We start from the raw sequence: 12,446 nt of genomic DNA, 5'->3' as shown, positions 1-12,446 counted from the left end.
AAATTGTGGTATATGATTGCAATGGAATAGAAATGATGACCAGAATCATTTCAGAAAAGTCTTGGAAGACGTGTGAAGTGATGCAAAGTGCAGTGAGCAGGACCAGGAGAACATTGTACATTTTAAAGGATGGTGAGCTCCGATAGACTTAGGTACTCTGCTCAAGACAATGACAAAGGATTCATGATAAAAAATATTATCCACCTCCAGGTAGAGTGCTGATGAACTCTGAATGCAGATTGCAGAACACTTCTTTAAATTATCTCTTTTTGTTTGTTTTATTTTGTTTGTGGGGTTTTTTGCATCCTCACTAATAAAGAAATGTTTTATATGATTTTACATGTATACTTGAAATCAAATTCCTTAATTCCTTGCCTTCTCAAGGGGAGTGAGAAGAGGGAAGATGGGGTAGGGAGGTATTGTTAAAATTTTTACATGTAAATAAGAAATATTGAATAAAACAAAAATTATTGAAGTATGAGTGGGTAGGTATGAATCGTGGCTTAATGGAAGTTTATGGAATGAATATGGGAGTTTAATAAAAGGCCACACCTGAAAGAAAGAAAGAAAAAATGCCATACAACATAAGGTGGGTTCAGAACATGTATTTATCCAACATTCTCTTGATGATTCTGTCTCATTCTTACACACACACACACACACACACACACACACACACACACACACACAGATGATGTACATGTGTGGGTTAGGGACAGTTGTGTTGACTTTACTGTTGTCATCCTGGTGCTTTGTGGTTTGCAGTATCTGAGAAACATACTGGGATTTTGGAGACTTATGCCACCCTTGAAACTAAGAGTTATTTTGAGTGATAGGAAGAAATAGATCTGTCAAGGAGGAATATAAGCTCCTGAGGTGAAGAGCTACTTTTTTCTTTGTCTTTGTATACCCCAGTTTCTCTCACATAGTAAGTACTTAATAAATTTTAATTTATTGAATTCAAATCTGGCCTCAGACCCTTACTAGCTGTGTGACCCTGGACAAGTCACTTATCCTCTGCTTACCTGGGATTTCTCACAGTGATAATAATGGCACCTACTTCCCAGATTTGTTTTGTGGATTAAATGAGATAATGATTGTAAAGCGTTTATTGTAGAGCCTGGCACATAATAAGTGCTATGCTTATGTTAGCCCTTATCATCATCATCATCATCATCATTTAATTGAATTATGCCAAACTCTATAAAGAACAGGAGTTGGGGCAGTATTAAGGACTCAATAGCAATTGGGAATCTGTGAATCTGGACCCAGGTTACACTTTTCTTTTCCTCACTTAATGAAGAGAGGATTCATTAAACAAATTAGGTGTTATTAAGATTGCCAGTGGTATATTAAACACATATAAAAGAACTGCTTTTAAAGAATTTAACACATTAATTGTAGGTATGCAAATAATACTTCTAATTACAAATGAGTCTTATCTATTAATTAAAAAGGCTGCACAGGGGACCTATATTTGCAAACATTATTGGCAGTTCTAGTTGCCATAGGTAGTTGAAAGTAACATCCTTTAATATTCTGTCTTTAAAGTATTCCATGCCATATATTTTCCTTCATGACTTCACAATACTTCCCATCCTTTATTTGTCCAATTTAATGAGGCTTTGCTATAATAGGAATTTGCATTGTATTTTCCGTGTAGTTGACAACATTTCTCCCTGTCAATCACATAATTACTTGTAATTACTATAATGCAAATTACTAGTTTTGTACATTAAATAAATTAAATGAAAATAGCTTACTTAATATCTCCCCCAAACCTCCAGTAATCTCAGATGCTATTCTTGATGATATTTTTGAGATGATTAAAATGGTAAGATCATTTGACAAGCATATCCTATATTGTAAAATCTAATACATACATACATATATATATATACATACCATAATATAAAACCTAATACATATATATTCATATACACATTTAAATTTAGAGTTTTCAAAATATACAGGTGCCTTAAATGTAGTCTTCTAACATAACTGAAATCAGAATTTTCCTTTTAGAAAAGATGAAACCCCTACATTATACAAAATTTCTGTGAAATCCCATGTCTTTCTCTACCTGATATTCAGAGTTATGACTAGGACAGGTTGCCCCTATTCAAGAAGAGAGAAGCCTTCTATCAGCCTGAGCCCATGGCTTCCTCACCCAGTCTCCTGGCTGCTGCTGCCAGGGTCGTGTCTCTGACCCAGGGCCCACCATTCCCTCAAAGACCAAAAAACAGGTCAATCCAACTGGAAAAGGTAGTGGTGTGACCCAGAAGGCAGTGCTGATAGAAATGCCACTTCTCTCTTAGTCTCCTACTGAAGCTTGGATTTTATCCCTTGCTCAGCATGTTGGCTTTATCACTGAAACTGTTCCTTCTCTGCTCTGGTCAGACTTTCCTCTATACTCCTTCCTCTCTGTCCAGCCATTGCCCCACCAGAATGCCCTGGCACTGTAATTCTTACAAGCACAATCTTTCCCCAACCTCAGTTGTTTTGGGGTAAAGAATTCTGACTCTGCTGATGTTGATAAACTCAACTGTTGATCTGCTACTATCATATAACTTATGTTTATATGGTGTTGCTATGTTGACAAAGTACTTTTAATGCTTCATTTAACTCAAGCCCCTACCTTGTGAGATTGAGACTAAAAGAATAATTACTTGAATTTTACAAATGAGAAAACTGGAGTTTGTTGAGATGACATAATCACACGGTTGGAAATTATTAGAAGTGGACTTTGAACCTAAGTTTTCTGGAGTCAAAGTTCAGCACTTTATGCTGTTTCATGGTTTTCTGGGCACAGGCATTTAAAAATAAATCCAATTTATTTAGAATAAAATTTATTTATTTATTTAAAACATACTTTTGATAATGTCTCTATTGCATATTTTCTTTACATATAATTGAACTTCCAAATGAGGAAACTCTCTCTGCCAGTGGACATATGTCTTTTGTAACTTGTGCTTTCAGATTTGCCATTAAAGAAGTTAAATTGCTTGGCCAAAATCATATATCCAGTACGAGTCACAGGCAAGACTTGAATCCAGATCTTCCTGGACCATAGATCAGCTCTCTACCAACATATCATGCTTAACTCTTATTTTTTGGTAGTATTTTAAATTTATTTTTGGATGGCCTTCAAAACATTCTTAAATTGTGAGAAAGATTGAACTCTATATTCCTCCACTCCTTACAGAGATATGTGGTCTTCTGGTTATGAAACACACTTTGTGATATATATTCCATTGTATTCTTATTACAGCTCATCGAAGTAGGCAAGACAGGTAATTTTATTCTCATTTTACAAATGAGGGAATCAAAATTAGAGTGGAAGGACCTTGTTCAAGGTCATAGAACTAATAAATGGCAGAAATCTGCCTAGGACTCAGGTCTTCTGATACCAAGACTATGACACTTCCTACTAGGCCATCAGGAGCTAAAATGGGCTTACTTTTGAGACATGCATTTGTCATTACTGCTCTATATGAAAGTGTAGATAATCTTGTGGAATTTCCAAAGGTTAAAGTATTTAGAGTGAATGAAAAAATGTTCCTGTGGGGGGTAGGTAGCTGGAATGAAAGAGTGATGGTTTTTCTGAGTATTGTTCCCCAAATTGCCTTCAAATTGATCTTTTTCATAATGTCACCATTCTCTCCTTTCATCCATCAGCTACTCTTTGGGTTTTCATTGCTCTATAGTGAGTTGCTTCCCTATAGAAACTTTTTTAATGCCTAAGAGCTATAATACTTCACTGCAGTTGGTAGTTTGTTCAAGAAATCTTTTCATTGAATTGTTGAGGGATCTAAGCATCTCTCATTCATACACTGGGTTGTTGCCCTCCAAATTCATCACACAGAAGGGAACAAAAAAGGTAGATGCCATGGATGCAAGTTATTCAGTTACCTCTATAGTTCTGTACATCTACCATCCCAGAACATTCATGTGTGTGTGTGTGTGTGTGTGTATGTTTCTCTGAAGTACTAAGGTCTGAAGTGTGAGAATTACACTGTTAATATTATATATTATAATATTACATATTATAATATATATATATATGGGACATGATGTTTGGTTGAATTGGGAAGATATGAGTTTATCCCCACCCCTTATAATCCCACAATATCAGCTAGGATTTGTGGGAACAAGGAAAGTATTCTGCACATCTCAGGTAGTTTAGGTAAACTTTGCTCCATGGTAAATTTAACTGGGTGCCAGCTGAGGGTTAATTGGAAAAGAATAATATAAAAGTCATTTTGAAGACTTTGTGAGGGAGTTATTTAGACCACCCAGAAACCTCCTCACTTTTAATTTCCCTGTCTGTGGTCATTATCTTCCTTAACTGCTTTTAACCACCTTGGTAACTATTTTTAACTGAGGATATTTGAAAACATTTTTTATTAAAAATACTGTTTATTTGAGCCCTTGGGGTCAGAGTGATCTATTACTGCACACAGAATTGCTACCAGGACATCATAGGATCTTAAAGCCAAAGATATTGCATTATAAGGGACCTCAGACATCATCTAATCCAACACTCCCATTTTGCAAATTTATAATTGGAGGGAAATAAGGTATTTATTTGAGGTCGTCCGAGTAGTTTGAGGCAGGATTTGAATTCTGGTTTTCTCATGCCAGAGTCAGTGCTATTTCTACTGTGAAGCAGCCTGTCTTGCTCATTCACAAAGAGAACATAACCAGGGAATCATAGACAAGATATGTTTCCTTCATGAATGCATAAGGTCAGCCTTACCCATCTCTAAATTAGCTAGCTGACAAAATGGCATGATGGTCTTCCCATCTCTAAGAATACCCCACTTACCTACTCTCTGGTATCTATCATTTGTTTTTTCAGTGGTGCCATGGTGGAGAGTAAAAGAAAAAACCTTCATGTTACAACTAAAGATCATATTTTAAACACAAATGTTCCCGGGAGAGGCCACACATGAATATCAAAATATGAATGACTTATATCCCCTTCTTTCATAGCAAATTTTGATAACTGAATAAAAGAGGAGGGAGCAGAAGAACACAAAGCACTTAATAAAAGGTATCACTGGGACAGCTAGGTGGCACAGTGAATAGAGCACTGACCCTAAAGTGAGGAAGACCTGTGTGGGATACGGAGACCCTAACCCAAATTGACTACTCGGAGACCTCTCAAAGTGAAGATAGAAAGTTTTATCAGGATCTTGCGAGAAGAGGGCAGTCCAGTCTCTGGGACAGCACTGAGAGAGAGGAGGCTGAGGTACAGAAGCAGAAACTGGGTTAAATAAGTAAGGGTTACTCGACCCTCCCCAACATTAACCTAATTATTACTAATGAGGCTCCAATCTTGTTAGATAACATACATAATACATGAGGTCTACTACGCAAGCGCAGTAACAACCTCCGAATACTGAACGTCCTTCAGTCCAACATATAATATACAACAACATAAAAAGGACATAATGTGTCCTTATCTGGGCCTGAGTGTCCCAAGGCCTCTGTCTGCTTTCTGATTGGTCAAATCCATCTGCTGCTGCCAGCTCCTTTTATTCTACATTATTTCATTTTTAGTATTATCTAGGAGTTCTCTGGGAACTGGGAACCCAACTTCTTCCCAAAGCTACTGCCTCAACTCTTCTCAAGGCTACTGTCTGGTACTTTTTATCAGTAGTCTCATTTCAGCAATTCTTGCAGTTCTATGGAAACTTAACCCTTTGCTACCTCTTACATTACCTTGAAACACACAATGACTTACATATATGTATATGTGTATATATATATAGGCAATACTGAACTTAATTACAAAATATAAGAAAGTAATAAGAATGTATATATGATATTCAGAATGGGGAAACTTCACTGCAAGTCATTCCACACAGACCTGAGTTCAAATATGGCCTCAGACCCTTGACACTTGTGTGATGAGCTGTGTGACCTTGGGCAAGTCACTTAATCCCAATTGCCTTGCCTTCCCCCCTGCAAAAATAAAAGGATCACCTAGAGATAGAAAATGATATGTAACGCAGAGAGTGAGGCCAACAAAAAACAACCTTTATCAATATCAGGGTTTTGCCCTGGAAAAGCTCTGGATATATGTGGCAGCTAGGTGGTTCAGTGGGTATAACTCTGGTCAGGATGACTGCAGTTCAGATCTGGTTATAGACACCTACTGATTCTGCGACCCTGGCAAATAGCAAAATTTCTTTCTCTTACTTTTCTGATCTATAAAATGAAGACAATCACATCTATCTCCCCAGGCTGTTGTAAAGATGGAATAATAGTTGTAAAGTGATCAACAAACCTTAAAGTTTTATGTTATTGCTATTAATTTTATTACTGTTATCCTTGTTGTTATGTGGTAACATGTACATGATACGTGACCTTTGAAATAGGAGTTTTCCTTGGTAGATTTATCAGTCTATCACTATGGGAAGATTTTCCAAACTGGAATATTTAAAAATAGAAGCATTGCAGCATATAACGTTCTAAGCCAAGAAAGTCATGGAGCATAAATTTTGAGTATTTGTCGCATTGTCTTCACTTTTCACATTTCAGACAAATTAATTTTTAAGAGTAGCAGCAGATTTCCTTTAATGACAATTTCACCTTAGTTCACCTCTGGTATTGAGCATGGATAATACATAGAAAAACATTCACAGGAATTTCTAGAGATTTTAAAAAAAATATATCGTCCCCTACCTACCCAGAATCCTCTCATAATTTTCATATATAAAAATAAAATCGTGTTTAGGAACTGATATTTGCTGGCTGACACTTTTGTAGAAGGGATATTAGGTCAGTAGTAAAATTTTAGGGCCCAAAATATATTCTCACTAAATCATTTATAATGCATTCAGTAATTTGCATTCCAATGAATATAGAAAATTTTGAGCTTCTATTCTCTTCTAATTCTCATTCTTTTTGTTGTCATGGTTGAGTCATTTTAGTTGTATCTTACTCTCATACTATTTTTTAAAACCTTAAATTTATAAAACCTATTGAGCCTTTTTCTATGGTTGGATTAACTACTAGTTAAAAGAACAGTTTAGGGGAAGTGCAGGAAGTGTGACTCATATTAGCAGAGTTGGGGCCTACATGTGGATAGCCTCTAAACACTGTCCTGGTATCTGTGAAATATCGTAAGAACTAGAAGGTGTCCTAAAGAATTTTGAGTGACTCTTCTCTGGATCTATGAAAAGACATGGGCAAAAATCACAAAGGATGGGAAAGTGTGGATAAATCGGATCCTATACCACTGGAGGTAGGACTTACATTGATTAGGATCCATTGAAGTATTAATTAACCTTTAAGAATTTATTAAGTTCCTGTTAAGTGCTAAGAAATGGTGATAAAAAGATAATAAAGGAACAGTCCCTGCCCTCAGGTAACTTAATTCAGTTCTTGTAGGAAAAGATAATGTACATATGTAAGTATACCTAAACATTATGTAAAAATAAAAATAAAATTTGAATTTTTAGCAGGGTATTCTTGCATCTAGGGGGAATGAGGAAAAGCTTCAAGTACAAGATAGTGCTTATATAGAGATTAGAAGGAAACTCGGAATTCTAAGAAGCAGAAATAAGGGGGAGATTCCTTTAAGGCACAGGAGAAAGCCTCTGTAATGGTACAAAGATGAGAGCTATAATGTCATATACTAGGAATAGTAGGAAGTTAGTTTGACTGGACCATAGACTGTGTGAAAGGCAAGATTTTTTAATAAATCAGGAAAGCTAGGTTGGGGCCAGGTTGTAAAGACCTTTAAGTGCCCCAAAGAGGTGTTTTTACTTAATCATAGAAGCAAAAATGAGTCACTAAATAATTATTCAGTACTATGGAGTGTTAATTTCATTTACTTAGTCACCACATGAGAGTTAAGGATTTTCTCATCTGTCAATACTAAGAACTGAAAACACTAAAAGGGAATATATATATATACACACACACACATCATATTGTTAAGATCAGTACATATCCAGTACACAGTAAAGAATATTTTAATAAAAGTCCCAAGATATATTATACAAAGTAGTTTCACCTTTATTCATACTGTAGATGAAATGTTATGTAGGAAAGGAAGATTAGTGGTAATTGGATTTCACAAATATTTGTTAAGAACAATGCAAGGTAGATTATTGGGGACCCAAATATGAATAATTCATATTCTCTATTCTCAGGTAGTTTACAATCTAGTTTGAAAGATTAGGCAAGACAGGGACTCAGTTACAATAACTGATCCAAAGAAAGGTGAACTTGTTGGTGAAAGTTAAGAGTGGTAAAAGATTGAAGCAGTATGAATTAAGGGGATAGGGTGGAAAGGCAGCTTTGAGTTCAAATACTATCTCTGACACATTCTAGGTGTGTGATCCTCTAAAGATGAGTCACTCAAAATTCTTTAGGACACCTTCTAGTTCTTACGATATTTCACAGACACCAGGACAGTGCTTAGAGGCTATCTACTTGTTGGCCCCAACTCTTCTAATATGACTCACACTTCCTGCATTTCCACTAAGCTATTTCTTTAACTAGTAGTTCATCCAACTACAGAAAAAGGCTCAATAAGTTTTTTAAACTTGAGGTTTTAAAAACTAGCATGAGAGTCAGACACAACTAAAATGACTCAACCACGACAACAAAAACAATGAGAATTAGAAGAGAATAGAAGCTCAAAATTTTCTATATTCACTGGAATGCAAATCACTGAACACATTATCAATGATTTAGGGAGAATATATTTAGGGTCCTAAATCACACTTATCCTTTAAGTGCATCCAAAAAACCTTTCTAGAATTGTAAGTGAAGAACAGTTGCTGATTTTTTATCAGTAAGAGGAATTTCCTTACCAGAAATGACTTACACTGATAAAGTAAAAGATTTGCAGTAATAGTTTGAGTTTAAGTGGCTAAAATAGGAAAATGCCCCTCCTATCACTTTGCTGAAAATAGGTTTTTGCTTGGGCTGCTCAGTGTCCAGCACTAAGCATGGTCAGAGACATGAATAAGAAATGACCAGACCATGTGGATAGTTCAAGGAAGAATGATGAACTCCATTTATTGATTCTTAGTACAAAGTTTTTATAGAGCAAATGAGAGAAAGGAATAGGACTTGAGTATTCTTATCTTTACCTTAGTCCTTTATATCCTGGAAGTAGCACAGAAGAGATAATTTGATAAGGATTTGTTATCTAGGAGACTAAAGTCTTAGGGTAAAACCTCTGATCTAGGCCTCAGGTATCTCCTAATGCAGCCGCAGTCATAAACAGACACAATTGAGAGCAGGCTTCAAAGCCAAAGCTGCAATCCTCAAAAGACATCACGTTTAGAGCTGACCACCCAAAGATACCTGAGTGCTGAATCAAATATTTTGGCTCTCAATAACTAAAATCTTGGGGTAGAGCCTATTGATCGCAGAATTTAAGTAACATCCTTATAAGTGTAACCCATAACAAAGAACTCAGGAGCTAAGTTTACAAAAAAAGTTGCATCTCAAAATGCTCATATTAAAGTCCACTATTAGGATTAATGTCTGAGTCCTGAATCAGGCCTCTTTGGTTCCCCACAGTATTTTTTTTAATAGGATTTTAAAAATTATTTTTATTTGTATTTCATTTTTAATTTATGGAATAAAACAAACATTTTCCACAGCATAGTATAGTATAATTAAAAAAGAAGATGATTACACATGAAATTGCAGATGTGAAACTTGCTATTCCTTTTAAATATATAATAAAGTTACCATTCTTTTTTTTTCTTGCTCTCCCCCCATCTTAATAAGGGTTACCATTATATGTGTAAAATAATTCTATACAGACTTCGGTTTATCAGTTCTTTCTCTGGATGCAGATGATATCTTTCTTCATAAGTCCTTTGTAGTTAATTTAGGTATTTAATATTCAAAATGACCTATTCATTCCAAGTTGTTCTTAAAACAATATGTTATTACTGTCTACAATGTTTTCTTGGTTCTGCTCTTTTTTTTGGGGGGGGCAATTGGGGTTAAATAACTTTCCCAAGGTTACACAGCTAGTATTTTTGTGTGGGTGTTAAGTGTCTGAGGCTGGAACCGAACTCGGGTCCTCCCAACTCCAGGTCCGGCACTTTACTCAATGCACCACCTAGCTGCCCTCGTTCTGCTCATTTTGTTCGTCAATATTTTGTGCAAGTCTATCCATGTTTTTCTAAGATCATAGAGCTCATTAAAATAGCTTTTAATTGGGGTGGCCAGGTGGCACAGCGAGTAAGAGCGCCAGCCCTGGCGTTGGGAGACCCGGGATCGGTTCCGGCCTCAGATATTTGGCACCCATACAAAATAACTGGCCGTGTAACCTTGAGCAAGTTACTTAACCCCAATTGCTTTAAAAAAAATAGCTTTCATTTAAAGTATCTCTGTTAGAAGTAAAATTCTTTGCTACTTAGCCAATCATTCAATACTCCAATATCTTCTTGCCCTTCAGCATACTCCATGAAGGAGTAATAAGCAATATTAATATGCCATACCTGCACTTGTAGATATGTATAACATTGATAGTGACCTGTCAGTTTGTAATTTTAGGTGTTAATTGGGGCTCCACATCTGTGATTTCATTGCTACTGTGAACTCTCATTGTGGAAACTTCCTCCACCAATGTCACTTAACAACTCAATGACCAATTAAATGATTTATGTATGCTCTCATTACCATTACGTGTCACGGGTAGGACTTGAACAGGTGGTCCTTTTCCAAATGTTGTCTTTATCAACTCTTTCATGCTGCCTTTTTTGCAATCTTCATGCTTCTCTTGAAAGGTGTGACATAAATAAGGGATGCAATAAAAATGAAAAGGAAGTGGACATTTATCTAAATAAACATAGTTTCTCCTATCCCTAGCTAGTGATGGGTAACATCATAACATTTTAAAACCACATCATAAAAATTGAATATCAAATACTTAGCAAGGTCTAATCTAATTTCCAGGTTGTTCCTTAATGCTTCCCCCCACCATTTTACATTCTCTATTTTCTTGTTGGAATTTTCCTGGTTTTTAGTTGTAATACACATGGGTGTCTGAAGGTAGTAATAAATATTACGCTGTGAGATGAACAAAATACATTCTATGTTGAACAAAGGAAAATAAACTGAAGGAAAAAATACATTAGTCAAGTATTTCAACTAACAGTTCCTTCAGGACACAATTCCTTATTGCAGAATTACATTCATTTCAACGTGTATTTGAATGATGGATGCCTCCAGATTCCGGGCATCTGACTTCTTACTAAAACATTCGAGCACATGCTTTACAGAAATATGCCAAATCTGTCTCAAAGGAAACAATATATTAGCTCATTTTGGGACTTGGAGAAATGTTCACACCTCCCAAAGTTTCAGTGGATCATCCTTCATTTTTGCACATGAGGGAATGCAAGATCCAAGGAAGTTTAATCACTTGTCCAAGATCCCATGGCAAATAAGTTGGCAGAGCTAAGAGTCAAACCTAGCTCTTCAGGTCACAATATAGCATTATTTTCACAATGTTTTTATTCCAAACTGAATGGGAAATTTAGGGAAAGAATTATCCTAACTTCTGAATGTATAGTTTGAGTGGAATATCGGTGGGCTATGGTTTTATGGTTTTGCTCAGTGTAATAGTCTGTGTACTTATACTACTTTGATTCCAAGAAAAATCATTGGCATCTTCTTCATTTACATAGGAAAATAAATAAATTAAGGGTAAGCATAATGTGCTGAGAGAGTCAGCTTTGGAGTTCAAAAGGCCCAGATTAGAGACCGGTCACTGATTTATAGTAATTTAGGGACACTGGGCAAGTCACTAAACTTGTCATTCACCCCCAACTGTCTATGACTGATTGACCATTAATCTTCAATTGTGGGGGGGACATTTTTTAATGGGAAGTTTTCTACCCCAGTGAAATAACCAGTCTGGATCAAAACAAATGAAGAAAAATTTTGTAATACAAATAGAAAGCAATTTGACCACATGTGATAATATGAGAAACTTTCTTGCATTCAACTATTTTTTTTTCAAGTTAGATATTTTGGTGGATATAGTCTTTCTTTAAGAAAGAGGAAAAAATTTTTATATTTTCTAGATTTTAGTGCCATTTGTACATTTTCAAAATATTTCCTTAGTCTATAAAGAATCCAAAGCTTCAGCATCAAGAGATGCTCCTAAGTGTGTGTGTGTGTGTGTGTGTGTGTGTGTGTGTATGTGTAGAGTAGTGTACTTGTTTAGTCATCCAAGAAGAATGCCATGTTGGCCAGTTTGCTTCTGACAATTCCAATCAACGTTACCTTGTGCTTGTTTGACCGACTCTCATCTTTGGGTAATTTTCTTGATGTTCCTTTTACAACACCTGGATTAACTTATTTCAAAGACATCTTCTGACTTGGCCCAGAATAACATTCTGGTTTTCCTCTTGGATCAAACTTTGGGTCATGTCCCTCTCTTCCTTATTTTC

Source organism: Petaurus breviceps, unplaced genomic scaffold, assembly GCF_028583685.1.
Source record: "Petaurus breviceps papuanus isolate PSGF00001 unplaced genomic scaffold, PetGlider_PUasm1.0 118, whole genome shotgun sequence".
In the NCBI taxonomy this organism is placed as follows: domain Eukaryota; kingdom Metazoa; phylum Chordata; class Mammalia; order Diprotodontia; family Petauridae; genus Petaurus; species Petaurus breviceps.
This window is presented reverse-complemented; position numbering follows the sequence as displayed.